The sequence below is a fragment of the Apteryx mantelli genome, chromosome 3 (assembly GCF_036417845.1).
Source record: "Apteryx mantelli isolate bAptMan1 chromosome 3, bAptMan1.hap1, whole genome shotgun sequence".
Lineage (NCBI taxonomy): Eukaryota > Metazoa > Chordata > Aves > Apterygiformes > Apterygidae > Apteryx > Apteryx mantelli.
In genome coordinates, this window is record NC_089980.1 from 11,007,848 (window position 1) to 11,035,765 (window position 27,918).

General features: G+C 45.2%; 1 long non-coding RNA gene across 1 annotated transcript in view; it reads right to left on the reverse strand.

Moving 5' to 3' along the window:
* Nucleotides 1-508: 508 nt before the first annotated feature.
* LOC106498790 (uncharacterized) overlaps nucleotides 509-27,918 on the reverse strand; it is an 87,223-nt gene continuing 59,813 nt past the window's right edge. The window contains exons 2-4 of the long non-coding RNA XR_001295043.2: nucleotides 1,766-1,992; nucleotides 1,527-1,645; nucleotides 509-646 (exon numbers count right to left, since the gene is read on the reverse strand). This is a non-coding gene — a long non-coding RNA (uncharacterized lncRNA). The remainder of the gene's footprint in view (nucleotides 647-1,526; nucleotides 1,646-1,765; nucleotides 1,993-27,918) is intronic.

Here is a 27,918-nt window from a genome sequence, read left to right on the forward strand (position 1 = left end):
ATCTCTTTTTCAGAATTAAGCAGAGAGGTGAACAACCTTTAGTCTGATAAAATAGCAATAAAAAACACTTAGCTCAGCTGGCATGAGTACACTAAAGCCAGAGCAGCTGTACCACTTTACACCTGCAGCGATTTTGGCCCAAGACTTGCTATAGCTGAGCTCCAGTGGAGCTGCAGCTGATAAAACTAACATTGATTTTCTATTCTCTAAGTTAAAAATGGATTTCTTTTTTCCTGCAGGCAGGCGGAAGAACATTACCAGAAGAACAGATTTTCTTAGCAGGAGCTGAGCTAATCAGCCTGGAGCAGCCTGTATGGCAAAAAACACACTTTCACAGAAATTAGTATTTGTATTACTTCATTTTTTTAATTACTATTTACAACCGGTGTTTTATAGTAGGAGAGAGACAATGGAAAAACACACAATGAAGGATGATTAAAGTCCTAAATAAATACAGAGGAAAGTTGGTAGTTTGGGAGTTATCCTCCCCAACCAGGTGGCCCTTGTCTCTCTGGTGTCTCTTGCCAGTCACGCGCACAGCAGTAGCACAAGCAGGTGCATGTGTCTTCAAACCTTTGCATTTCCCTTTACCGCTAGGTCATTGCCGCATGAGTATGGCACCGATTTTGAGGTAACACTTCTTAACCTACAATGAGAGGCAAATTGGAAAAATTGATTTTGGAAAAAATAGGTGGATGTGAAAGAAGGTGTCGATACTTGCTAAGGGAAGAGAGGAAGGAGGGGGCTGAGGGTGCTAGCTGTACAAGTTCAGGTGTTATATGCTCACAGCTGTAGTTGTGTTAAAAACAGTGTGTTGCTACCCGCCTGGTGCAAGGAACAGATTGCTCTGCTATAGCAACCATCCATATCTCTTGAAGACAATGGTGACTATTTATAAGAATAAAATTAAGTATTTGCTATTGATAAGAGTGCTGACAAAAGGAGTGAAACTAAGAGAAAAAAAAACATTCAATGGAAATGTTGCCTCTTATGTACAAACACCAGTATTTTTATCCTCAATGTAGCATGGCAGTGATAGGAAATGGTTCATCATAGGTGTTTTGACTGCATGAATGAGACCGCGTTTCAAGCTAGTTTCCATGCTGTATTTACATGATATGCGTGTGCCCCACCTGGGAATACACATAAAATGAGAGCTATCTGCCATTCTATATTTCTGTCAAAAGTACCTTAAATATTATAAGGATTAAAGATGATAGAGTTCCAGGACAATGGCAGGAAATACCAGATGAGGGCATCAGCATCTACAAATATATGTATTTGGATGATTTTATAAAATAACCTGTTTAATTAAAGACCTCCTCATCAAATGTCCAGTGTAAGGCTACTTATAGATGTTGGGGGGAAGGAGAAGCTCCTCTAACCATCCTGTCCCACTCTTTTGCTTTCCTCAAGATTTTCCCACAGGTATTCATCCTACCAGATGCTGAAGCAGCCTATTTTTGATCTCTTCTCATAGCAATGTTTTATTAATTTGTTATAAAGGAGATAGTAAATAATCATACCAAATGCAGTTAACTAGATCTGCTGTCTTTAATCAACGCAAATCACCCTGGCTGTACAGCAGTCACCCCACCAGTCAACACCTCCAGGCTGAAACATCTCAGCTTCTCATCAGCTTCTGCTGCAGCACAGAAAGAGGAGAAAAACTTTGTCCAGGTGACAGCAGGAACTGAGGGAGGCAGCACATAACCATCCAAATTAAAACTTAGACTGGGAGGGAATCCATGTTGGGAATCCTCACCTTGCAGAAAACCCAGCTGGTGTCCAGTGCCAGAGCCATGAGGCAGTGTGGTTCACCTTGCGATGGCCCAGGACTTCCAGTCCCAGCTGATCACAGGTCCGGAGGGTGGCTCTGCTGTTTGCATACTGGCCTAGCAATGCAGAGCAACGCCAAAGTCACTGTTGGTTTTCCTTACTGGGCTGGACTGTAGCAGTTCCCTTGATGTTTCACAAGCACCTGAACCAGTCCTGAAACAGAGGTGGAAAATGATAAAAGACAGCAGGAGCAGGGCAAAAGACAGAGCAAAAGGAAGTGCTGCAGCCTTGACAACATAAGCCATCTCTACTCATGGGTGACAACTCTAGCCAGCTTAGACTTCACTTCCTTCCTTAACAGTGCATCTTGCAGGACCACTAGTTTATTATGAATTCAGATAAAAAAATCTGCAACATAGTGAATAAAAGTCACTACTCTCTCTCTCATTCCAAATTTACCTTGGAGGTGTCCCACTTAATTACTGACCAGGTGCTTCTGTCCCTTCTGTTTAATTAGTCAGATCTGAAAGGGGCAAAGCCCTAACTCATGCTGCTGCCAGCATAGCAAGCAAGAGACTCCATGCATGCATTTCCAGGGAAGAATATTTGCATCATTAGGATAAACCTGAAATTGAATCTTATTCATGTAATCAAAGCATCTTTGATGATTCACTTCCCATCATTCCTGTACAATATTCAAGATATAAATAGCTGTGTTTTGGACATAAAAGACTTGCAAACCATCCTCTCAGTAGCTTTCAGTGCAACAGAACAACTGCAGCAGGGCTAATGGCTGCTGTTGCAGGGTATAAAGGGAATATCAGTCATAGTTAATTTATCATCAGAAATCTGGCATGGACATATGCTTTGCAAAGCAAGACTGACTGGCTTGGCAGGATGCATGGGAATCAGTTAGCAGGATGGACCCTTTCATCTACAAGTGAGACATTTGGGGTGAAAAGAGGTTAACCACGTAGTGACGTGCAGTATTTCTGAACTGGTCACTCAGGGACAAGTAGCATTAGAAATGGAGCTGTAGCTTCCCTTGGCCAAATACTAATTAGAAGGAATGAAGAAAAATAAATGTGCAGTGAAAAGTCTTTCTAAATGGTGGTATGGATTGCATAATCTTTATAAATACATTAGCTAAAAAAACCTGATTTGCATGCGGTAATGGAAAAGTACTAGAAGTTTCAAATGCAGGTCAAGTTAGTTCTGGTTCATGGAAAGGTTAACTCCATTAAAGTAGGGGGCCTTTCATGAAATATTTGCCATTAAAAATGGCAAGCACAGGGCTCAGCAGAAGCATCAGCCATCCCAGCTGCTTCTGATATTAGCCAAGGTGTACAGCGCAGAGCCTGGTTTCCATTAGACACCGCTAAATGCATCTGTAGCAATTACATTGACCTGTTGGCTGAGCCCTTTGTGAAACAAGTTGCTACTGGGGGTGTTGTGGGAAGGGTCAAAGGTGGCACCGAGATCCCGCTGTTTCTCAAGACAATAGCTGCATTCCTGGGAATGCTAGAAAAACATAGCCTCATGCAGATTCAAGCTGAACGCCAAAAACTGCTGACTGGTAATAGTTATGAGAGCCAGGCATTCATTGTATTGCTTAGCCCCAAGTATTTAAAATACAGCTATAACATGAAGTCATGCTCCTAAGCGGAGGACATCATACTGCCAAACATTTTAATCATTGTAGTGCTGATATTAGTGTCTTGTTATCTCATCTTTATTTCCATGTGTTGTTACGGAACAAGAGCTCACCCTCCATGGTTTTTGTCAGCTCGAGGTTTTGTGAGAAAAAAAATCCAGGACTTGAGTCCTTGATATAATGTGGATGTTCTGCAGTGCTCAAGGACAGCAAAGCTGCAACAAGGCAGTTTAGCCTGCTCCCCAAGGTGCTCGTTCAAATGGAAGCACCAGGGTAAGACAGGCCTGCCATGACATCTGTAGGAGAAATAGCTGCTGGCCAGATACCTAAATGCTTGCACTGTGCTTTCAATTTTAATTACTGCTGTTCTGAAGAAAACAAAGGATAAGGTAGCTAAAAGATTCACTTCTTCTGGAACCCCCCCCCCCAATGGAATTCAGATCATAGCTGTGTTCAGAAAAACTTCAAAGAAGTCACCTCATGACCTCTGAGGTGGAGCAGCCTCATATTAGAATAAGCATAGAGTGACATGGGTTGCACTGGTGATGATCTAGTCTACACGCAGTTTTCCTTAGCCGTAACATAGACATCCTGCTTTCTCTTACCATCTGGGTCTCTTTTTACACTGCTGAATATCTTCTACATATTGTGGAGTCGAGACACTACAAACAACAGTGGGCAATGAGCAATAGCTTGGAATATGTCTAATAAGGGATCATCATCAGAAGATTGATGAGAAGGAGAAATTTGCAGGGAGATTAGTGAACCACTTCTGACGCAAGACAAGGCAACTTTGGTTGCTCTTTAAGGAATACATTTGTACATAAGCTAACAACTCTGCTACAGTTTCATACGTCATTAGGCTAATGTTCTATTTAAATAGAGTTATCAATCATTTTGTGATTAAACCTCTTTGTGCCTGGCAACAAATAGATGGGAAACAAAAGCATTAGTAGGTTGTTTGAGGATTACAAAATGGTACTTCTAAAGCTCCCACTGCTTCTCTGGAAGGTGAAAAAGCACAGAGGAACTAATTGATAGTGCTAGAACAAGCCTCCAAAAGTGCAGTGACTTAAACAGAAATAACCACTTGGGATTCCTTTTATTTGTTCTGACATGCTTAAAACTTCTAAGCATACATTCGGGTCACATTTTCAGCTTTTCTCCATGAGTCCTGAAATTTGTGTTTCTTTAAAAAGGGAAAAGAAACAGAAAGCTAAGATTCTCATGAAACCTATAATTCCAGCGGCTTGTACTTTAAGGAAGATGTGAACTATCATTAGACTCTTTATAAACTTTTTGAATTAAAAACACTATACTCTTGCTCAGAAGTTATTAGATACCTAAAAATCTATTTCACAATTTTCCTTGGATGTCTTCTTTATTTCAATAACTAGTTTCAGGGGGGTACTAGTAGCAGTGCCCTGGTTAATTCTGTACTGAAGTTTTGCACTTAAGCCATGCGTAAAATCCCTCTGCTTCTCAATTACATTGATAGGTTTAAATTTCAATTTTTGGTCATTTTTTTTCAGGGAAAAAACAGATATTGTGCATCATATCCTCTATGAAACACATTTTTACTTTTCCCAGGAAGCATTTAAAAATCTTGTTTACTAGTCCTGCCAACAGCAGCTGTTGAAATAACTGTACTTGTTCTTCACTTCCACAGCTGTAGCTCCTTGAGAACAATGAAAGGTCAAATGAGATGGCAGCCCATTTTCCTGCATCCAGGTCTAAGGATTTCTCCAGACCTCATCAACTACAATAGCAGAGCACAACTGTGAGTGGCACAGAGCGGGTCAAGAGTGATCGGTTGTTCCCTCTCTTCCAATACAAGAGCTAGGTGTCTTCAGATGACACAAGTAAGAGCCAGGTTCAAAAACAGGCACAAGAAGGTGTTTAGTGACACAAGTAGGAGATCTTGGGCCTCCTTGCCAAAGGATGCTGTGAATGCAGATGCACAGATTCAAGAGCAGCACTTGGACTGCATCAGCACTGGGAAATCCTGTGAGGGTTAATGAAAAGACAAGCCACTTCAGGCTATGACAAACTACTTAACTACGTGGAGGCTTGTATGGATTTTGGGAGAAACATCATAAATGATCGCCCTTTTCTTGCTCTTGCCTGTGTGCTCACTTAAGACTGTTGCTAGAATAGGCTAGTGGGTAGATGATCCTACTGGCTCAGCCCAAGCTTGCTCTTATGTAGTCCACCAAATACTGCAAGTGCCTCATCATGGGGATTCATTTGCATTTTAAACAGACTTTATTTTCTGTGTCTTTCTTCTTGTTGCCTTTCCTTTCCACACATATAGGGGCTAGGTGGGAGAACATCAGGTTGGAGATGGAGGTAGGTGGAAGAGAGCTCTGCTCATGCTGACACGGGAGAAAAGTGCCTCCAAGCTCAGGTTCCCATGCAGGGACAATCAGTGAGGTCCTCTGCAGGAAGGAGGAGCCTCGTACGAACACCACAGAACGTTATTGTGCCAAGTGAATTTCAAGTACCCACCTTGTGTTATATACACTGCCCACCTGATCCAAAAACCAGTCACATCTGTTCCCTAATGAGGGGTCTATCAAGGGACTTTTCTACCTACTCAACAGCTTGAATTATAAGTAATGAATATTGAAAGAAAAAGGATCTTGAAGATTGATTGTCTCACTCCAGGACCACACCAGCAGGGGAGGAGCAACAGCAGACTTTTGTCTACTTCCTAAGCCCCACAAAATTTAATTTCAACGGTATCATTTGCCCTCAGCTCCCATTCCTCAGCAGAGAAAGCCACCTGGCAGCCTGCCTGGAGAGGATTACGGCAGTTCACCTTTCAGTGATACTCTTCAGACAGTGGCCTTGCAGAGCAAACAGACCTTCATTTCAGCCTGAGAGAACAAAAGAGCAAGCTGAAAGGCTCTATGAAGCAACACAAGCAATATGCATCTTCTGACCATCTAAACTATGCTCTAAAAACAAAAGAGGTCTCTAAATTTTCCTTTAGTTGTTAAAAAAAAAGCCAAGAACAGAAAAAAGAGACAGCCGTTGCACCATTATCCATATAATCATTACATCTCAGAATCTTCTATATATGAACTTATCATTTTTTCTCCAGTAACAAGTATTAGAGTGTCAGAGAGTGTTATGAAAGAGAAAGAGTCTAGGGGATAATATAATATTGAGGAGAGGAATAAGCTACTGCATGATCGCTCCTCTTAAGAGGGAGATCCATTCTCTTAGAAGCAAACCAGATCTGGTGGGATTAATCTGACACCATGGCAGGCTATTTTTGGCCCTGAATGCTGTCCTGGGAAGTGGAGTGAGAGAGGACGGTGAGGATTCCCTACAGGGAAATTTCCGAGACCCCAGCAGACAGAGGACGTTCTGCCTTTTGGTGGCTGTGGATCAGTTTGCCCCATCAGTTTACCTTTACCTATATAATCCAACATACATCTCTGCTATTAGCATCTCTGATCTTTTTCACCCCCTTCTAGCACAAGCTCTGCTTCCTTCTGAGCTGAGGTCTCAGACGATAGATCTGGAAAGTAAACTGGTTTTCAGATAGTGCTGGCTGGAAACAATTTTTTTTTATTTTGCAATTGCGGCCGACGTCTTTAATTCTTCCTTCAGCACAAATTAGACAAGTAACCATGACTAAGTCAGTTTAGCTGGAGAATGGATACTGAACGAGAATAAGCCCAAATCAACATTTCTGCACATAACATTACTTCAGGGCAGAGTTAAGGTGTCTTGGGTGTTTATTTTTGCATTTCTACATCTTAACATTTTTGTATTTCTCTCCAAAATGTAAGGAATTTACATTTAGATTTGAATTTAAATTCTTTAGTGTGCATTTTCTTGGGGTTAGAACATCCCAGTAGTGTGCTTTACTCATACACTCAACCGTAACTCCCTCTTCATGTTGTTTTCTAGAACTATAGTTGAATGAATCATGTTAATAATACATATTCAGACTGCAGGCTGTGTGCCGTCAGTGCATCCTAAAAGAGAATCCTTTACTTTTAATTCAAATAAGTACAATATCAAATTGATACATTTTCCCATTTGTTTTGGTTTAGAGGAGAATGTGGAGCTAGAACTGCCTTTTCAGCACATGAAAGAAGCAGATGCGTGAGCATTTACAGGAGCGTGTGGGATGCCGGTGGGTTTAGTCTGCCACAAAGTCACCACTCACTCATGTCCTTTTAAATTTTAAACAGCTGCTACAGCGGCAGTGCTTTTGCTTCCACCATGCTAAGCTCAGTTTTGCCACCAACCCTCTTGCTGCCAAGGGTTGTGGGTGGCCCACCTTTTCGCGGAAGGTCCAGCAGCCCAATTACAGAGTGGCACAAGAGGTGAACTGTGTCTGGTGCAGAAGCAGATGTGAACTGACGCCCTTTTGTCTTGTGGAATCTTAACGCTTTAATACAATTAGTTAAAAGCCTTTCTAATAACATTATCCTCCAGACAGGATACTGTAGGGTAGCCTTTCTGGAAGTTCAAGGTAAAACCTTGATTGATGAGGGACTGATAGTACAAACTAGAACAAAGCATAGTAGAGGCAAACCCTATAGCAAACAACAACAAAAAAACCCCTCTCCTTTCCAGTTCTGCCAATGCACCTTAATCTGTACCACTCCTGGTCTCCCATGTCTAGGCTTCTCTAATACTTTTCAAGACACAGAGCAACTCTGTGATGGTGGTATGTAGTTATAAGCATTAGTTTGGATTCACTTTCCGTGAGACACAAAGAGGCATTAAATCCGTGGCTCTGGAAACAAAAGCAACGATTCCAGCTCAGTGACTCTCCCGCATTGTAACTTCTGCCAGTTGTAGCTTCATAATTCAGTGCTGCTAAGTGTCTCACATTACAATAAAAAGGAAGGCATATACCACGTTTCTGTGGGCTGCTTTTAGCCGAACAGTTGAACTCCTGACACGCTAACACTATTATTTTTGTTAACAATGTGAAAGATGATAATGCTACAGCAGGGCCTAAGGCTAGCTCTGCAAAAGAGCACTGGAATCAGTTGTAGGTGACTTATCTCTGTAATGTAGTGAGTCGTACTTCTGCTGCATGTGCTTTCTATTTAAGATATATGAGAAAAGGCACCTCAGAAGAGGACTGCCAGAAACCAGCTCTCTGAATGGGGAGCCGACTAGTTAGCTAGGTTCCCCTCTAGGGAAAATACATTTTTTCTCTATGGACTTCCCTTCCTCTCTCCAGGGGAGAGGAATTCCCCTCCCTTTGTGACTGACAGCACGGAAATCTCCAAGACAAGACACCAGAGTCATTCCCCCAGTGACAGAGCAAGGCCCCTTTTGAAGCCCCTCTAGAAGAGGACAGAAAGCTCCCAGCAACGCAGCCCAGCTCTTGAGGTACAGACCAGAGCATGAGGGACACCAGAGCAAGCCCCTGGCCTGGGTGAGGGGACTCAAATCCACCACCCCAAGCTGCAGCGTATTTGGGGCAGGGGAAGACTTGCCAGGTCTCCTGTTAAATCTTTTGCACTCATTATGGTATAATTAAAGGTTTCAGAAAGAGAGTGAGAGGAAACCTATGGAGAAGATATTGCAGCTTTGGGGTATGAGAGATCGGTCTAAAACATAATGGCACAATATAAAATGAATATGCTTTGCAGGGAGCAAGGCTGAGACCCAGGACTTCTGCTTTTTTGGTAAGTGCTCAAAGCACTGGGGTCTCAAGCTGAAGAAAGGACGTAGCAGCAGCACACCCCAGCAAGGGGATGTTCCCTCTGCAGATGCTGTTGGGGCACAGATAGAGGACAGACCCTTATTAGTGCTGCAAGGACAGAAGCCCTTCAGGGCATAGCCTGCAGCAGACCATCAGATGACCAAGACTTTCCTTGCAAAGCCTTTAATAAGCAGCAGAGACCGGCTTTACTGAGGCTGAGCTGAGGCAGAGAGGGGCTGGGTCCCCAGCTGGTGCAGAGCCCTGCAGCAGGTCACTGGCGGAAACCAGCTCCACAGAGGCACTGTTCGCCTCCTCCTCTGTACAGACAAGGCTCTCCAGACAGCAAGCGGAAAGGCAATACCTATCTCCAAATATTGTTAATATGCAAAAGATAAATGGGATCCCAATTATTAATTGGGAAAGCAGTGGCTTTATTTGTATCTTGACTGACTTTGCCTAATCCGTTAAAAAAATTATTAAGCCTGTATCTTTAGGGTAAATATTAACAGCAAGTCTGTGACTCAGTGACTTCCTTACAGTCCTTAGAAATCATAACCCTCTGTGCAGAGCCTCCTGAAGTTCAGCTATATAGTAGCCTCAAATACACACATCTGATAGTCCCCCAGTTGCAGATAGGATGCAAAAAACTACTTCAGTCAAGAAAATCAGCCAACAGCAATCCCTCAAACCTCCACTTTCTGGCTGTCCTCCGCATCCCCCTCAGACAGCCTCCTGCTCCATGCCCATGAGGAGAGGCAGGTCCTGATAGTGAGGTGGGAACTCACAACCTCATTCCCCTCCAATAGCCCCAAAGTAGCTCCATTCTTAGAGTCTGACACTGTCCACATTAGAGTTTTTTCAACAGCAAGCTTGTACAAGGAAAGACACCCACAAGAGTCACATTTAAAAAGCCTGCAAATCAGTCATATTCAAACAGAATTTTATAAAAATGCATGGGCAACAGCTCAGCAACTGGATAAATGGAAACTTCACCATCAGAATAAACAGCACAAGGGACATGTGTAGCATTATGGAAAGAACTGCCCCTTTAGGGGACTGATATCATTGCATGTGGTGTTTTGCTGCTAGGGCAGGGGCGCTCGGCAGTGCTGTTGGGTCTCCTGCGGTCACACAGCAGACTGCTGGCTGGCTAAGAAAGCACATGTGTGCTCTGCAAAATACAACTGGACACAGTAACTCAGTGAAATTACACCCTGCGCTCACCCAAAATTGTTAGGAGCTTTTGTGTGAAAGCTGCTTGTCCAAAGACGCTAGAACTGACCTGTTATCCAATATTTATAAAAGCAGCAGCTCATAAGCACCTAAATTCTTAGCTGATTATCTAAAAAAGTGACATGTGCCATATACTACACAGCACTAGACTTGCTGCTGTGAGCCATCCTCAGTATGCTGCAAATCAGATTCAGGAGTAATATGTGAGGATTTCCAATCTGCCTTCAAGGACATTTCTAGAAAGTCTCCACTGAAGAAGACTGTTCCTGACAGCAGGAAACCAAACTAACTTGTCCTTCATTGCCCTGCTATGCAGCAGAAAGCTGTTGCAGTTTGTAAATGCTAGAGAAAGTTATTATTAAAATTATGTTATTTTAACCTAGAAATATATTGAAAATAATTCCAGACAACTTACAGAGTCCTCCCAAACTACATTGAGGTGAGCAGGATGACTGAGATTGCTATTTTTATAACACCTGAGAAGACAGAAAAGAAATTAGGAAACATCTCTCTCCTCATGCCACTGTGATTGAGGTCTGAAACTCATTTTCCTTAGGCCCAGGGCTGCCCCAAGACCCCCCCCCCCCCAGGAAATCCCCTGGGATTGCAACCCAGAGCAGGCAGTCACACCAGGATTTATCTCGGTGTCAGTCCTCACCACCGTCCCAGAAACCTACGCAGTTCTACACTGCTTGCTCCAGCTGCCAAAGAAGCCTCTGCACAGCCCCGGGGGAACCCAGCCTAGCAGGGTATTTCCCATTCTGCCCTCATTTCCCACATTTCTGCCTTCCTGGTGAAAGCATCTAAGGAGGTAGCCCCAGCTCACAACAGGAGAAGCTAGGGAGGATTGTTAAGGAATCAACCATCTGGCTGATGTTTTAACAAGGGAGAAAATGTTTGGTTATGAAAAATATTTCTATCTGGAGCTTTGGGCTGGGAAGAGTTAAATATTCCATGTCTGTTCAACAGCACAGGATTTTCCAATTCTTTGCTTCATTTCTTTGAATGGGTTTGTTTGTTTCCCTTTGGAGGCTAGCAATTGCACACAATGGGCAGATTTTTCAATTAAGCCATTTTTTTCCACTTTTAGTCTTCAATAGAGTCCAGGTGCCAATTGTTTGCTGCTTTGTTCTTGTCTTCCCTTTCCTGCCTACAGTTTAACCCCTTTTTCTCATTTGTTCTTTTGCAAGTGTCATTTGATCAAATACACTCCTACTATAGATGGCTGATAAAGGAATACCAAATGGCTCATTAATGGTCTATCTATATCAGGTAGGAGTGATGTTAAACAAATTCATATATGGAGCTTCTGTCTATGATTTTAGCAACAGTTAGTCAATTATTAATCAGTTGTTGATCCTCTGAACTCCTCTCTTTACTAGTGTATTTATAAACAAAGCGAGAACATTGTCTTTTTTATTAAAAGAAACAAATCACCAATAGGCAGCTTAAGCAAACCACTCAGGATTTATTTAAATAAGGCTAACCAAGACATTGTAATAACTTTTCTTTTAAATCTCTCATCAGCTCCTGATTGCTTCCTGGGGAGACAGCTGAGAGCATTTGTGTGCACGGCCACCATCACGTGCTGCCTTCCCTGCGTGCCCACCAAGAGCAACAGGACAGGCTGCCCCAGCTCCTGGAAGGTGCACGTATATGTTTTGCACAAGCCAGGAGTTAAGTTAGGCACAATCTGGGGCTCAGCTCTGTCACGGTGTGGCTGCTAGAGGTATTAAACCCTTCCATATATCAGATTGATTCTGGCTGTTATGTAGTCACTGCATTGCTGTCAACATGCTCTGTTGTGACTCATCCTGACATGACAATCAAGCGCTTGGGGTTCTGTCTTATGTATTAAACATCAAACTATCTTAGCAGATAAAATCTGCTTCCCCCATGCCTTTCCACCCGCGTGTTGCTCTGCGTCATCATGATCACAGAAGGAGAAAACGTGGCCAGTTTTAATGCTGTAATGTCAGAATTGGATCTGGGTGAAGAGTGCCTGAACCATGTCGCCTCCAGCACTTAGCAGTCACACCAGTGTGGCAACGTTAGCAGAGAAAGGCCGGGGAAAGGCAAAGGAAAGGGAGGCTAATAAGGAAAACATGCTAGAACGGTAACTGGAGGATGTGAGGATAAATCTAGAAGTGTACTTCAAAGAGATGAAATAACACATTTTTAAGAATAACAGGGTCTTAATCCGTTTCCAGATACTCCGAGTACTAAACTCATCAATTTGGCTGAGCGGCCAAAAGCTGTTGGTGGGGACTGGACTCTCCTTCCAGCCTGCTGCTGAGGGTTTTGAGAGTCTCCTTAAATGCTGACCCCCTGGCTGCGGCTTTTCCTTTTCCAGGCAGGGTGAACTTCAAGTGGCCATCCTGCCTCTTTTGTTTTTAAACAAGAAATAAACACAAGTGAAATGAAGTAATATTCAAAGCTCCCCTCCCCCCCCAAAGGTAAAGGAAGGGTGAGCGTAAACATGCAAGTAAAGCAAGACTGAGTTACTGAGAGCAAAATGTCGCACTCTGGACCAGCAGTGGTTTGGTCTGAGGGAAGAAATATAGAGGGGACAAAGGGAATGTGATTTCAGAGGGGGTGGGGAGGGTTTGCACAACATTTACATCCCAAGCAGAATTTGGAAATAAAAGCTCTGTGATTAATTGTATCCAGATTCATTCTTCCTCTGCCTAAGCGACAGGGCTACTCAGCCCTGGTGAGGCCACATCTGGAGTACTGTGTCCAGTTCTGGGCTCCCCAGTACGAAAGAGACATGAAACTACTAAAGTGAGTCCAGCGGAGGGCTACAAAGGTGATTAGGGGACTGGAGCACCTCTCTTATGAGGAAGGGCTGAGAGAGCTGGGCCTGTTTAGCCTGGAGAAGAGAAGACTGTGGGGGGCATCTTATCAATGTCTCCAAGTCTCTTAAGGGAGGGTGTCAAGAGGATGGGGCCAGACTCTTTTCAGTGGTGCCCAGCAACAGGATGCAAAGCAACGGGCACAAACTGAAACACAGGAAGTTCCATCCGAATATGAGGAAAAACTTCTTCACTGTGAGGGTGACAGAGCACTGGAACAGGTTGCCCAGAGAGGTTGTGGAGTCTCCTTCTCTGGAGATATTCAAAACCCTCCTGGATGTGATCCTGTGCAACGTGCTCTAGGTGACCCTGCTTGAGCAGGGGGGGTTGGACTTAGATGATCTCCAGAGGTCCCTTCCAACCTCAACCATTCTGTGATTCTGTGATTCTGTGACAGCCAGTGGAGTATGTCTCTAAGTACACTATTCATTAAAACCTATTAACACCTGATGTTTTGCCCACAAACCCAGAAAGGCCTCATCCTTGGCAAAAGCAGTCCCCTCTCGGCTTTCAGAAGAGCAGGGATTTAAGAGGAGGCCTTGCAGGGAAACAGAATTTGAAATGTTAAAGGATGGATTTAAAAATATTTAAGGCTGTGAAACCTGAGGGGACTGAGAAGAAATTAAAGGAGCAGGTGTCTCAAAAGCAGCATCTTTGGCCAGTGAAGCCAGCTAAGCCTCAAAATAAGTTAACAGGAGGGACCAGGAGCAAAGCCTGGGAGAAGACACTGGGGCTTTGATGACACCAACCCGAATCTAAAGGAGACACTGAATAATGATGAAGAGAAAGAGAGAGGAAGAGACATGAAAAGCTCACCCATTTGGCTTGGCTCTGTGTTCCTGCCATGCTGCCCAAAGGAAAGCCATCATATTTAGAGACCCTCCGCAAAGCCTCTGTGCATTTCCTTCAGCGACCCTGAGAGCATCCCTGGACACACTGCAACCCAGGTACCCACTGCCTGGCCTCGAGCCGCAAGACATCCAGAGGACCCATGGACCAGCCGGTGCTGCTTGGACACCAACGACATGATCTCATGCCCCAGGGGAGGGAGCAGGGGATCCCCAGGACCTCAGAGAGCCCAAAAGCATGTGGTGGAGCTGCAAACCCCAGCACCCAGCAGGCAGGATCTGTTCAGGCTGCAATGCCTACCTTGCCTTTCTTGGGGCCAAAACTGCTGGAAAAGATGAGAGTACACACTGCATCTGGGACACCTACCCATAGGCATTCGGCAGTGACTAGTAAATCAAGTGAAAGAATATTTCAGGCTTTTATTCACTTGATCATTTAGTAACGTATTATTTTTAATAAACTTCTTCAAGAGGAGTTTCAGTTACTCACACAAAGGGAAAAGCAATTAACGCAGTGTTAAGACAGCTCAGTGCCACGCTAAGAGAGGCCATGCACAGGCTGAGATTCCATTTTTGCCACGGTTGCCACCTGGCTAGAGACAGCTTTCTCCAGTGAAGCAGCACCTGGCTATTGCTAGAGAGGACAGGAATGAAGAAACTGAAAAAAAGCTTTCAAATGAAAAACACAGAATCTGCAGAATGCAGCAAAAGCTGTGGTGAGACCCAAAACTGGACATGTGCAATTTTCCTCGGTCTTTGCCGCTGAGGTGGTTCCCTGCTTTCCGTGTTGGTTTCAGGCTGCCTGTGGTTGACCTGCTTTGCATTCAGGTTCCTGCCACGTGCCCGGTGCTACACAGCAGTGGTGATTAATAGTACACCAACACTTCTCACTCTACCCACCAAGCCCCTCTAAATTTCAGAGTCAACCAAAATAGAAGAAATATCACTTCCAACCATCTATCCAGAGACCTGATTTATCTATGCAGTTTAACTTTCCCCCATCACTTTGCATTCACGTCCCCTATAGAAACAGGTTCCTTTTATAGACTCTCATCCATTGGAGTGAAAGGCCTAGTTGTCAAGCAATGTTCAGAAAGTACCACTGACAATACAAATACGGTAGCAATGGTAGCAACTGTATCTGCAGTTATTTTAATGGTGAACATTGCATGCAAATTCAGAGCTACCCAGTTAAATTTACTAGGAGATGCCCATCCTCACTTCCAGCACCAGCCTGGTTCACCCAGAAAGCTTTTGAAATCCAGGGGGCTTTGAGGGACCCCTCAAAATCTGGGGTCACTCTGAGCCTACATCACAAGATATTTAGATCACCACACAGAGGTCACAGAGATCATTGGCTGCAGCTATATTCGCAACCACATTTTTTTCACATGCCGTCAAGCAATGTATGTGGCTATACCATTGATGTCCAGGAGCTAGAATGCAAAAGCAAGGTGCCTCTGCTCTGTGTCAGAAGGGGCCCAGGTGAGCCCAAATTACTTTGGAAATCACAAGAGTCCAGATTTGAAGAGCGCTGGATATGGTACCAGCTATTTTTATACTCAGCACGAAGGTGAGCTGCAGCTTTATGCAGCTGCCTCCGACACTGGGCACACTCGAATAATGGAGAGGCAAGAACCAGAGAACCAGCGTCTCAGATGTTTCTGCTGCACTGAACCACAACAACTAATCACTTACTTTTAGTGCTTCTTGGATGGGCAATATCTCAAACCCAAGAGGATTAAAGGACTGTGTAAGAATGTCTTTCTTTTAAATACTGAGTTTTGCAGACATGGCACATTGCAGCTTCAAATATACCTATACCCCAAAGGCAACTTTTACTTTGTGACCTTGATAAACCACTGAATTTGTCAAGTCAAAAGGACTCAGTCAAAAGGAATTTCTGATTCCTCCAGACCAAGTAAGTAGTGTTTTTGTCAGACTGTGTTAGCTACAGAAGACTGCAGGGGCAGAGGTTTTTACCCTGCTACTAATGAATCTTAGGAGGGCTGGCTTCCCGATGAGCTGGAGGAGTTGGCAGCAAATACGCAGAATAAAAATGATTCAGAGGCAGCCTGATACCCTCATTTCATTGAAAACCAAAGCCATAAGACACATAAATAATCAGAAGCTTTAGGGAAATTATCATTTAGAGAGAGGAGCATTTGTTCACAGCAGAAGTGGCAGCAGACTCAGACCCTTTCCTGCTGGAAGCAGGTGCAGGTACAGCAAACTGAGATATGCAAGGATGATATGCCTCTCGGAGCACCTCCCCACTTATAGGAAGGCAGACTGACGATGGAGAATTGCACATCGCCTATTAAGCAGCAGATTGCAGTTTCCCCATTTTGCTGCAAGGAAGCGTCTCCTGATTAGTTGAATAAATCCACAGCTGCGCATGTTGTCACCTTGGCAATCTACTGCTTGGAGCAGTTTCTCCCTTGAATAGCTTTCAGAATTAGCAGTGAAAGGTTGGTAAGTTTTTAAAACACCTGGGAAACATTTCTGGACCTCTCTGAAGAAAGGCACGTCTAGATGAGCACACACCATTGCTCCCATAATCTGGAAGCTGAGTTTCCTTCCTGCAAGGATGGGATAAAGAGCCACAATTGCTTTGTATGCAAAACATGCTGTGAAAGATTTTTAAAGGAAGGACTGATATTAAGGCAAGCCCTTATTGCTGTCTCCAGAGAGGGAATTCCCTTTTGTTTATACCACATTTGACCACATCCATGCCCACAGCTACTGTACAGAGGCATGCAGAGGTCATGTCTCCCCTGTGCTTTTTAGGAGAGAGCAGCCGACAGAGCAGAGGGCAGCATGCAGGCTGTGCTTATCCAGCTTCCCTTAAATGAGAGTGCACTTCTAGAGTAAGCTTCTGGTGGAGAGAAAAGCAAGAGCACAGGAGCTGATGTGTCAGCCCAGCCTTGGCCAGCAGGCTGGGCACTCCAGCAGGCCACTCATTTTCCGAGGTGCCCTTAAGTATCCTGCCTGCATACAGGGACCCTCTGTGGTTTGGACAAATGGGGCCACAGCTTACAGGTTCCCATGGAGGAGAAGTTCAAGCAACAGCAGTGCAGCTAAGTGTCCTTCAGCGAGACTCTTGTGTCACAAGGCTCTTTGTGTCTTGGGAGATGAAGGCTCACGTCCTGAAATGCACAGCAATGGGTTCTAAAGCTTGCTAAAAGGCTTCATGCCTCTCATTTTTCCTCTGTTTCGAAATGAATAACATGACCTTGCAGAACTGCTTTGTAGTTTAGATTTTTTATTATTATTGAACGACAAAGGAACAGCTGTTGAGATTCTTTGTTGTTGTTTTTCATTGCAAGAATTGTGTGCTGAATACTTAGGATGTGCTCTCTGGAAGAAAAAATGCTTTTAATAAAGTGATTCACGTGCAGGCACATGATATCTTAGCACCACTCTGTGAAGGTAGTCCCTACCCGTTGATGTTCTGCGACTTGCTACACTACCATACATCGTCGCAGTGTCTTCTAGGTGCCTGTGATGGCCAAGTTTGAAATCTTAGTGCTGCTTGAGTTTGCAGCTACGTGGCGAGTTTCTAATTAACATCACACTGTGGCCGGGAAGGGGGAATGACTCTGGCTAGGCAGCGTCAGGGGGGACAGATGCTCATGGCAGGCGAGGTGCTGCAGGAGGGATGCCTAGCTCAGGCACCAAGAGAGACTGCAGCACAGAAGCAACTGTATCTCCTTAACAGTCACATCTTTTGACAATACAAGCTATAGCTCACTTAAATTCTCCACCAGCTAATAACTGTTTTCCTGAACATTTTCTTTCTTTTCACCTCGCCCTCTGTAAGATGGAGAGGAGATGTCTCCCTCCAGTGCCCAGCCCTGCAGCACTGCCCGTGCAGTCTGCAGTCCTCTAACAGCTCTGGCTGCCAGTGGAGCCAGAACCAAGCAGCTCCTCACAGGAGGGCCCTTGTGCTTTTTTTCATTCCTGGCCAAACTTCTGCGCCATTTGCAGTACAACCTCTGCCATAAATTTCAGCAGGGACCCCCCAGCAGTCTTTGCTCCATGCTGATTACGGACTACCAAGGTGAGGGCTGGGAAGGTTCAAAGGGTTAATACTACAGGAAGACGTCCTTTGTGTTTCTCTCCTAAACAAATTTTTAGTGACCGTACTTCAAGTGTCTGCAGAACCATAGTCACATTCATGTTTTTTTCCCATTGCAGTAGCTCTACTGAATATATGCATTTATATGGGGACTGTAATGGGGTAATGGGTGGGGAAAGTAAGAAAAAAAACCCTGTTGACAACCTCAAGACTTCCTTTGGATATTAAACAGTTTTTCATGTGCCCTCCTGTAACACTACCAGCTTCGCTAATCTAATATTTTGTCTCATGAAAGTGCATTTTTCAGAATCACACACAAGTCAGCTACTTTTCAACACCAGACTTTCAAGCGGTTTCTGTAGTAAATGGATAATTTCCTCATTGTGGTATTCAGGCAGAGAACAGCTAGTAAAGCACATTAACCCAGTGAATTTCTTGCAAGAGAAGTAATGTATTAACCTCAGCACAGGCTGGAAATGGAAACACTAATGCACCTTATCCGTGATGACTTGCCTAAGGACATGTTCCTATAAACAGGAGAGAAACTGGGCTCTGGTCTCCAGCTGGCTACTCAAACCACTGTTAACAACTTGTGCTCAGACTCTACCCCCTTAGGGTCCTAGAGGCATCTGGTTAGGTAAAAATGATTTGAAGGGAACTTCCTTCCAGCTAGCACCCAAAACATGGTCTGAGCTTTTGTTAGGCAAGCCACAGGTCAGGCAGTCCCTTAATTCCTCTCTTTCCTCCACCTCAAACTCCATGCTTGCTTTCCCTCCCTGGAGAGTGTCCTTCTCCAGCCCGCGTGAGCGAGTCGTGTTGGGGTGGCTGCAGGCCAGCGCGGGAGCAGCCCGCCTCCCTCCCCAGAGCTCTCTGCTGCCGTGGCAGTGTCCCCAAGGCAGAGGAAGCCTCACGCTGTGGCACTTTTGCATGCTGAGCCAAATCCACCCCCCCCTGCCCCCAAGGTCAAGAGGGTTCATAACTGTGATTTCAACGCATGGGATTATTAACCAGGAGGTGCGTGCCAGCAATGCAATTCCTGGAGACACCGGCTAGTTTAAAAAGCAGACAAGCACAAATGGCTTCCTCATAGTTAAAACTATTTACAAGAAGATACTTTTCTAAGTTATGCTAGATCTATGGCCAACAGGTCTCCCAGGTAACAAGCCACTAACCTCACCTTAACCTTTGCTGCCTAAACACGAGGTGTCTGATCTCAGCTAGGTGTCCTAGACCTCTTCAGCTGCCAACACAGCTCACCTGCTGGAGATAGGCAAGGGGATTGCTCAGAAAGGCTCTTGATAGCAGGATAGTGCTGCTTGCTCGTGCTCCTGCTGTTCTTCAGGTTGGTAGCCAAAAGCCAACAGCAACCACCAAGCTAAACTCACAACTACAGAAGTCACTGACCCCCTCAGATCAAAGTGGTAAGCTTGAAGCATAACGTGCATAAAAACTATAGCCTCAATTCATAATTAAAGAACTTTCCTTATACCAATTGTGAGTTTTATATTTCCCCCTTCTTTGTCAAATTTGGTGCCTGAACATACTTCACAAAAGAGCACAAGTACTGGAACTAGTAAGGTTACAAATCTCTAACTCCAACGTAATGAAGAGCTTCGTTACAGTGCTTTCATGTCTGCAGTTAGCTAGAAGTGCCAAGTTTCATGCTGTATCACACGATGACACAACTCAAACCCAGCTGCTTCTGCCCAAACTACTTCCCTTGAGGAGGCGTTTGCCTTTCACCCTGCGTTTCTGAGCACTTCCCGCCATCCAGAAGTGCTGAACCCTGATATGCAGGAAGAAACACGGGATTTGCCTTGGACCCACGAACGAGGAAAATCTGCTGAGGAGTTATATGATCCGCAGTATCGCATAAGCTTGTGATGCCTGGAGAAGTGCTGGTCAATCTGATGCCACCAGCCTTTGGTCCCATCCCTTTGGCAGGGATGTACAAGAGGAGCCCTGTGCAGGTTTGTGGTAGCTAGTGGAGAACAGCTTTGCAGGAACAGTGTGAATCAAGGATACTCCTTCCTGGTAGTAATTTTTTTACACAGAGATCCCCAGCGCTCAAAATACAGCCACAACTTGGTCCTTACCCACATTTGCAGCTAACCTTGTTTCTGTTTTGTTCAGAAACACACAGTGCTCCTGCCCACCTCGAGAAGTAATTGAGGTAGCCTAGACACAACTTAAGTATCTGTCAAAGAGCTGGCAATCTTCTTGTCACCTTCTAACTTAGCAGCCAAGAAAAAAAAAGACCCATAGTAGTGTTTTAAATTCAGGTTATAAATCAGGCTCCACAAAGTTATGGACACAAGGCCTATCAATTATAGACCGTGATTTCGATTTTTTAAATTATTATTGTAATGGAAAATTGATAGTATATATGAAAATTTGAAAAGTTCAGGAACACAGAAGATCTAATAATCAAACTAATTTGGGCGCAAAGTAGTATAAAAGACTATAATTTGTAACAATAAGGTGGAAAAGCTTTATCTGACTTGATAAGATTTTTTGACATTTCCTTTAATTATAATGGTATTTATTATAAATAATAAGGTGGAAAAATACAAGGTAATGAAATCATATGCTTGCTGGATACATAGGCAAGGCTGAAATAAAAAACAAACAAGGCCCAATAGCCTTGGGTGATCCAAGCCTCTGATCAATCATACGAGTGCTGAGAGCATTTCCCTAAGTGTTCAGGCTTTGCGTGCAGTTTATGGATTCTTAGTCTCCAACAATTACTTCTGTGCATTAAAAAGTTTCTTGTGTATTTATCAAAAGTGAAACAGCAGCCAAAAGGGAACAGAGCAAATAAATGTAATGGATGAGATAGGAAAAGTTCAGAGAACACCAAACACCACAGTCTAAATTACTTTGTCTGAGAGTCCACAGTCTTGGCCCAGCTTGTATCCATTCAAATTGAGTATTTTATATGGAGTTCTTATGCATACTCATTCTTATCTGTTTGTTGCCAAACTCACCATTTTCAGAATCATTCAAGGTTTTTCTATATGTTTGTCAGCACATGTAGCCATTACATGGAGTCTGTGGCAGGGGAAAAAAAAAAAAAAGAGTATGGAGCCCACTAGTACCACTCTTTAGTTTCTTTCTAAGGTATTATTGTTTTGCACAACTGTCAAATACTGACAATATCTGAAAAGCACTTTGTAATCATCACAACTTTCTCTGAGATGTCATAGCTAGAGTAGGACAAAACAGAGAAAATCTGAGAATGACTAGAAAATGGAAATCAAGTTTACAAGTTTCGCTGTGGCCTGTTTGAACATATGGTATAAGTTTGTATGGTATTTCGAAACAAGAGTTGCTTAAATTCTCCTTTCTATCTTTCATAATATGAAGTGCTCAGGCCCTGAACTCTTGTTTTTTGCCATATTCCAGCCAACAGGATGTTGGAGATAACTAGCAAAACATCATGTTCAATACAGTGGTGGCTAAGCAGTTGCTATTGGACTGGCAAAATCCTGGAAACATATACTTTGGCAGAGCATAATTACGTGAGGATCAGTCAGCAAAAACGGTTATCACCAGTCCAAAGGCTGAGTGCTAAGTGCTCGGTCCTTATTCAAGCAAGCATGTGCAGAAGTGCAATTTCTCAAGATACTCCTGGTTGATCTAGATTAGGTTAAAAAGCCAGCTGGTCTTCAGATGTTTCCCTTCCACATTTTGGAGCTGTGTTTTTAACTCTAGGAAGCCTGTTGCCTTTAGCAGAACGGTGGTTAGCAAGACAGATGCTACCCCTGGCTCTGCCTCTCAGCTGGAAGACACACCGGACTCTGCACCCTACTTCTCCCTCTGCAAAATGGGAAAAAAGCTGTGCACGGGCCTTCTGTAAAGTGCTGTGAGAGTAACGCTGAGGATCTTGCTCAGGAGCTGATCGTCTATGTATGTCCAGACTCCTGATGTTTTTTTTCCGCTCAGCAGCTGCTAATTAAGAACTGAAAGACATTTATTTTGAAATTTACTTTTCAAGGCGTTCAAGCCAAACTGCTTTTCATTTCTTAAATTTTCATTCACTGAAACTTTTGATGGGTATTTTATGTCAATTAAAACAGGTCCCAATTTCAGTGACAGCTTAAGTCACTTGTGAGATTTAATTTAAACAAAATCCACTATTTCCATTTGGTTTATCTAGGATATGTCTGCGGGGTAGGGGAGGATTTACTCTAGCCAATAAAGGCTACAATAAAACCTTGTGCTACTCTAGGAGTGCCAGATCAGGCCTTAATAGAGCATAAATAGAGCGCAGCTAACAGAGGCAGCGAACAGACGTAGCAGTTTGCGCAGAAGGGCGCGCGAAGGGACGTGCGAAGGGACCTTCATTTCTGTTCCCTGTGGTGTACACTTCCTCAAGTATGGTCGTGACACGCCGCACAGCGCGTTCCCCAGCGGCTGCTGGAGTTGCTGTGTCAGAGGCTTGGACCCAGACTGGCCCTCTGACAGTAGATGCAGCTCTACAGGTCTCAGGCTGCAGGGAGTGCTTGGGGCCTCTCCGGGAGGCCTGGGCTGGCAGTCAGCTCTCCTGCAGGAGGTGTGCTGCTGTTGACGAGTTGTGTCGTCAGGTAAGGGAGTTACGGGAGGAGGTCAGTAGGCTGCGCAGCATCCGAGAAGCAGAGCAAGAGATAGACAGGGTATTCTCGGAGACTGTACAGCTCCAGGAGTCCAAACCCCCCACAGCAGTGGAGTTGCCAGAGGGCTCTGTGCCGTGTGAAACGGTACAACATAACATCATAGAAGAAGGCTGGAAACTGGTCACTGCTCATGGGAGGAGAAAGGCTCCTACTCCTCCTGAAGACCTGAAGCTGAAGAACAGGTTTAGTGCCCTCCAGGATGAGGAGGAAATGGGCATGGCTGCCAGGGAAGTAACCGGGACAACAGACCCTGTGCCCTACCGGAACACCCGGAAAAAGCGGCGGGTGATTGTTGTGGGGGACTCCCTGCTACAGGGGACGGAGGCATCTATCTGCCGACCTGACCTCTTGTCTAGAGAGGTTTGTGGCCTGCCGGGGGCTCGTGTGAGAGATGTCATGCAAAGACTGCCAAGGCTCGTCCATTCTTCGGACTATTACCCACTGCTGCTCTTCCATGTGGGCGCCAATGACACCAAGGGCAAACTGCAGACCATCAAGCAGGATTTCAGAGCTCTGGGGATGGTGGTCAAGGGTCTGGGAGCCCAGGTCATCTTCTCCTCAATCCTGCCAGTGAGGGGGATGGATGAGAGGAGGAGGAGACGGACTTTCCAGGTTAACGACTGGCTGCGCCGCTGGTGTTGGCAACAGGGTTTTGGTTTCTACGACCATGGGACCCTGTTTGAAGATCGACAACTGATGGCGAGAGATGGGATCCACCTCACGAGGCGGGGCACGCGGGTCTTTGCCAACAGGTTGGCCAACCTGGTAAGGAGGGCTTTAAACTAGGAAAGATGGGGGAAGGGGAGAGTTATAGTGACAGGGTAGTTGGCAAAAGACTGCTCAAGTCAGGATGCCTCCAGCAGGTGAATGCAGCCAGGGAAGTGCGCATGGGACGTGGCTATGGAGGACCCTCTTGTATCCCTCCTGGGAAACCTGCATGCTTGATGACCTCCCTGAAATGCCTGTACACCAATGCACGCAGCTTGGGGAACAAACAGGAAGAACTAGAGATGTGTGTGCGGTCGCAGGGCCATGATCTCATTGCCATTACAGAGACATGGTGGGATAGCTCGCATGACTGGAGTGCTGTCATGGATGGCTACGTGCTTTTTAGGAAAGACAGGCCAGAAATGAGGTGGTGGAATTGCTATTTATGTTAGCGAGCAACAGGAATGTATGGAGCTGTGCCTAGGGGTGGATGAAGAGCGAGTCGAGAGCTTATGGATAAGGATTAAAGGGCAGGCTAGCATGGGTGACACTGTTGTGGGTGTTTACTACAGGCCAGCTGATCAGGAAGAGGAAGTCGATGAGGCCTTCTACAGACAACTGGAAGTAGCCTCACAATCCCAGGCCCTGGTTCTCATGGGGGACTTCAACCACCCCGATATCTGCTGGAAAGACAACACAGCTAGGCACAAACAGTCCTGGAGATTCCTGCAGAGCATTGGTGACAACTTCTTGACCCAGGTGGTGGAGGAGCCAACAAGGAGAGGTGTGCTGCTGGACCTCGTACTAACAAACAAAGAAGGACTGGTGGAAGATGTGAAGGTTGGGGGCTGCCTTGGCTGCAGTGACCATGAGATGGTGGAGTTCAGGATCCTGCGAGGAGGCAGCAGGGCACCAAGTAGGATCGCAGCCCTGGACTTCAGGAGAGCAAACTTTGGCCTCTTCAGGGACCTACTTGGAGGAATCCCATGGGTGAGGGCCCTGGAAGGAAGGAGTGTTCAAGAGAGTTGGTTAATATTCAAACATCACTTCCTCCAGGCTCAAGAGCGGTGCATCCCTATGAGTAGGAAGTCAAGCAAAGGAGGTAGGAGACCTGCATGGATGAGCAAGGAGCTCCTGGCAAAACTCAACCAGAAGAAGGAAGTATACAGAAAGTGGAAAGGGAGACAGGCCACTTGGGAGGAATATAGGAATGTTGTCAGAGTATGCAGGGATGCGACGAGGAAGGCTAAGGCCCGTTTGGAATTAAATCTGGCGAGAGATGTCAAGGACAACAAGAAGGGCTTCTTCAAATACATCAGCAGCAAGAGGAAGACTAGGGAAAATGTGGGCCCTTTGCTGAATGGAGTGGGTGCCCTGGTGACGAAGGATGCAGAGAAGGCAGAGTTACTGAATGCCTTCTTTGCTTCAGTCTTTACTGGTCAGGCCAGCCCTCAGGAACCCCAGACCCTGGAGGCAAGAGAGAAAGTCTGGAGAGAGGAAGACTTTCCCTTGGTGGAGGAGGAGTGGGTTAGAGATCATTTAAGCAAACTTGACACCCACAAATCCATGGGCCCCAATGGGATGCACCCACGAGTGCTGAGGGAGCTGGCGGATGTTATTGCTAAGCCACTCTCCATCATCTTTGAAAGGTCATGGAGAACAGGAGAGGTGCCCGAGGACTGGAAGAAAGCCAATGTCACCCCAGTCTTCAAAAAGGGCAAGAAGGAGGACCCAGGGAACTACAGGCCAGTCAGCCTCACCTCCATCCCTGGAAAGGTGATGGAGCAGCTCATCCTGGAAGCCATCTCCACGCATGTGGAGGAAAAGAAGGTGATCAGGAGTAGTCAGCATGGCTTCACCAAGGGGAAATCATGCCTAACCAATCTGATAGCCTTCTATGATGGAATGACTGGCTGGGTAGATGAGGGGAGAGCAGTGGATGTTGTCTACCTAGACTTCAGCAAGGCTTTTGACACTGTCTCCCATAACATCCTCATAGACAAGCTCAGGAAGTGTGGGTTAGATGAGTGGACAGTGAGGTGGATTGAGACCTGGCTGAATGGCAGAGCTCAGAGAGTTGTGATCAGTGGCACAGAGTCTAGTTGGAGGCCTGTAGCTAGCGGTGTCCCCCAGGGGTCAGTACTGGCTCCAGTCTTGTTCAACTTCTTCATCAATGACCTGGATGAAGGCACAGAGTGCACACTCAGCAAGTTTGCTGATGATACAAAACTGGGAGGAGTGGCCGATACGCCAGAGGGCTGTGCTGCCATTCAAAGAGACTTGGACAGGCTGGAGAGGTGGGCAGAGAGGAACCTCATGAAATTCAACAAAGGGAAGTGCAGGGTCCTGCACCTGGGGAGGAATAACCCCATGCACCAGTACAGGCTGGGGGTTGACCTGCTGGAAAGCAGCTCTGCTGAGAAGGACCTGGGAGTGCTGGTGGACACCAAGTTAACTATGAGGCAGCAATGTGCCCTTGTGGCCAGGAAGGCCAATGGTATCCTGGGGTGCATGAGGAAGAGTGTTGCCAGCAGGTCGAGGGAGGTGATTCTCCCCCTCTACTCAGCCCTGGTGAGGCCACATCTGGAGTACTGCGTCCAGTTCTGGTCTCCCCAGTACAAGAGGGATGTGGCACTACTGGAGCAAGTCCAGCGAAGGGCCACAAAGATGATTAGGGGACTGGAGCATCTCTCTTATGAGGAAAGGCTGAGAGAGCTTGGCCTGTTTAGCTTGGAGAAGAGAAGGCTGAGAGGAGATCTTATCAATGTGTACAAGTATCTGAAGGGAGGGTGTCGAGAGGATGGGGCCAGACTCTTTTCAGTGGTGCCGAGCGACAGGACGCGAGGCAATGGGCACAAACTGAAACACAGACACTTCCATCTTAACATGAGGAAAAACTTTTTCACTGTGAGGGTGACAGAGCACTGGAACAGGTTGCCACGAGAGGTGGTGGAGTCTCCTTCTCTGGAGATATTCAAAAGCCGCCTGGATGCAATCCTGTGCAATGTGCTCTAGGTGACCCTGCTTGAGCAGGGGGGTTGGACTAGATGATCTCCAGAGGTCCCTTCCAACCTCAGTGATTCTGTGATTCTGTGATAAAGCAGGGACAGAGCCCTAGGTAGGGCTACAAGAGGAAAAAGCCTCTGCTCTTGAATCAAGGCTGGTTGCCAGTGAACGGCAAGTTTCTAAGTTTTTATATTTGCTGCATTTCTGTGGTTAGCTTCATGAGCTATACTGCTTGTAAGCAGAACTAATACACACAGGCTTTAAGGCAGCCTAAAGAGAAAAGTAATTTTCAAGAAGTCACATCACTTATGTTCTCCCTGAGCCAACACTGAGGTGTGCTGCCCCCCCCGCCCAAGATTGCTGACTGACTTGTTATTACTGGAGCATCACATGTACAATTAAAACCAAAACTGCCTCATCCTGTAGTTATAAAGATGATAGTCTAGAACTCCGACTATTGACCTTGAAATCTCTGTTTGATACACTGCATTTTTATTTGATACATACCACTAAGAGCTGGAGAATGGCAGTTTCAGATTTTGAGGCAGCATATTAAATTGCTGAAGATTTAAGCATGAAGGATTTTGCTCCTTGCTTTTACATATAAAAAGTTGCACCTGCATATGGGACAACTTTTACAGGGTGATGCTTGGCTCCTCTCTCAGCTTAAGTGTTTTTTCCTGAAGATATTGCACAGTGCCCCATTACAGGAAAACATTCTTGCCTTCTTTTATTAAAGTGAAAACCCAAGGCCATTTTGCAAGGTGAGGGGAAGAAGAAGTGTTTCACCACTGATTTTAGAAGCCCACAAGTCTTATGTGATCTTTGCCTTCTGTATGCAACAATAATTTATCCAATCTGTCACAGGAGCTTGAGGCTACCGCACAGCCCTGTCTCGTTCACGGCACCTAATGAAAAGAGATCTGGAGAAGCATGGCTTTGGCAGAGAAGAGTTCAAAAATCCTTTGGGGGAGGGAAAAAAAAAAAGGCAGTGAGAATGCTGTGCTTTATAGCTCTGAGGAAAAAAGCCTCGAGTGAAGAAATGCACAAGTATAGCAAGTATTGAGCTTCCCCTTTGGGAACAAACAGAGCACTTGAGTGACGGGGGCTGTGCGCTCTGCACGGTGCAACAGGCTCTATCCGAGCCTCCCGCCGCTGGCCAGGCTCTCTCCAAAAGGTAAAAAACAAGCTTCTATATTTAATGCACTCACAGAGCTAAAACATGCCCTTCCTATTTACCCAGGACATCGTATTGAGGGAGTTTTTATCCAAACACAATGCTGAAAATAAGATCGATAATTAAAATGCTGACATAGCACTGCATTTATATCTTTAAAGGTTATGCGTAATATTTTCTGCATTTCATAATGGCTCTGTCTAAACCTTTCTGCCTTTTGCAGAACACTTGCTGTT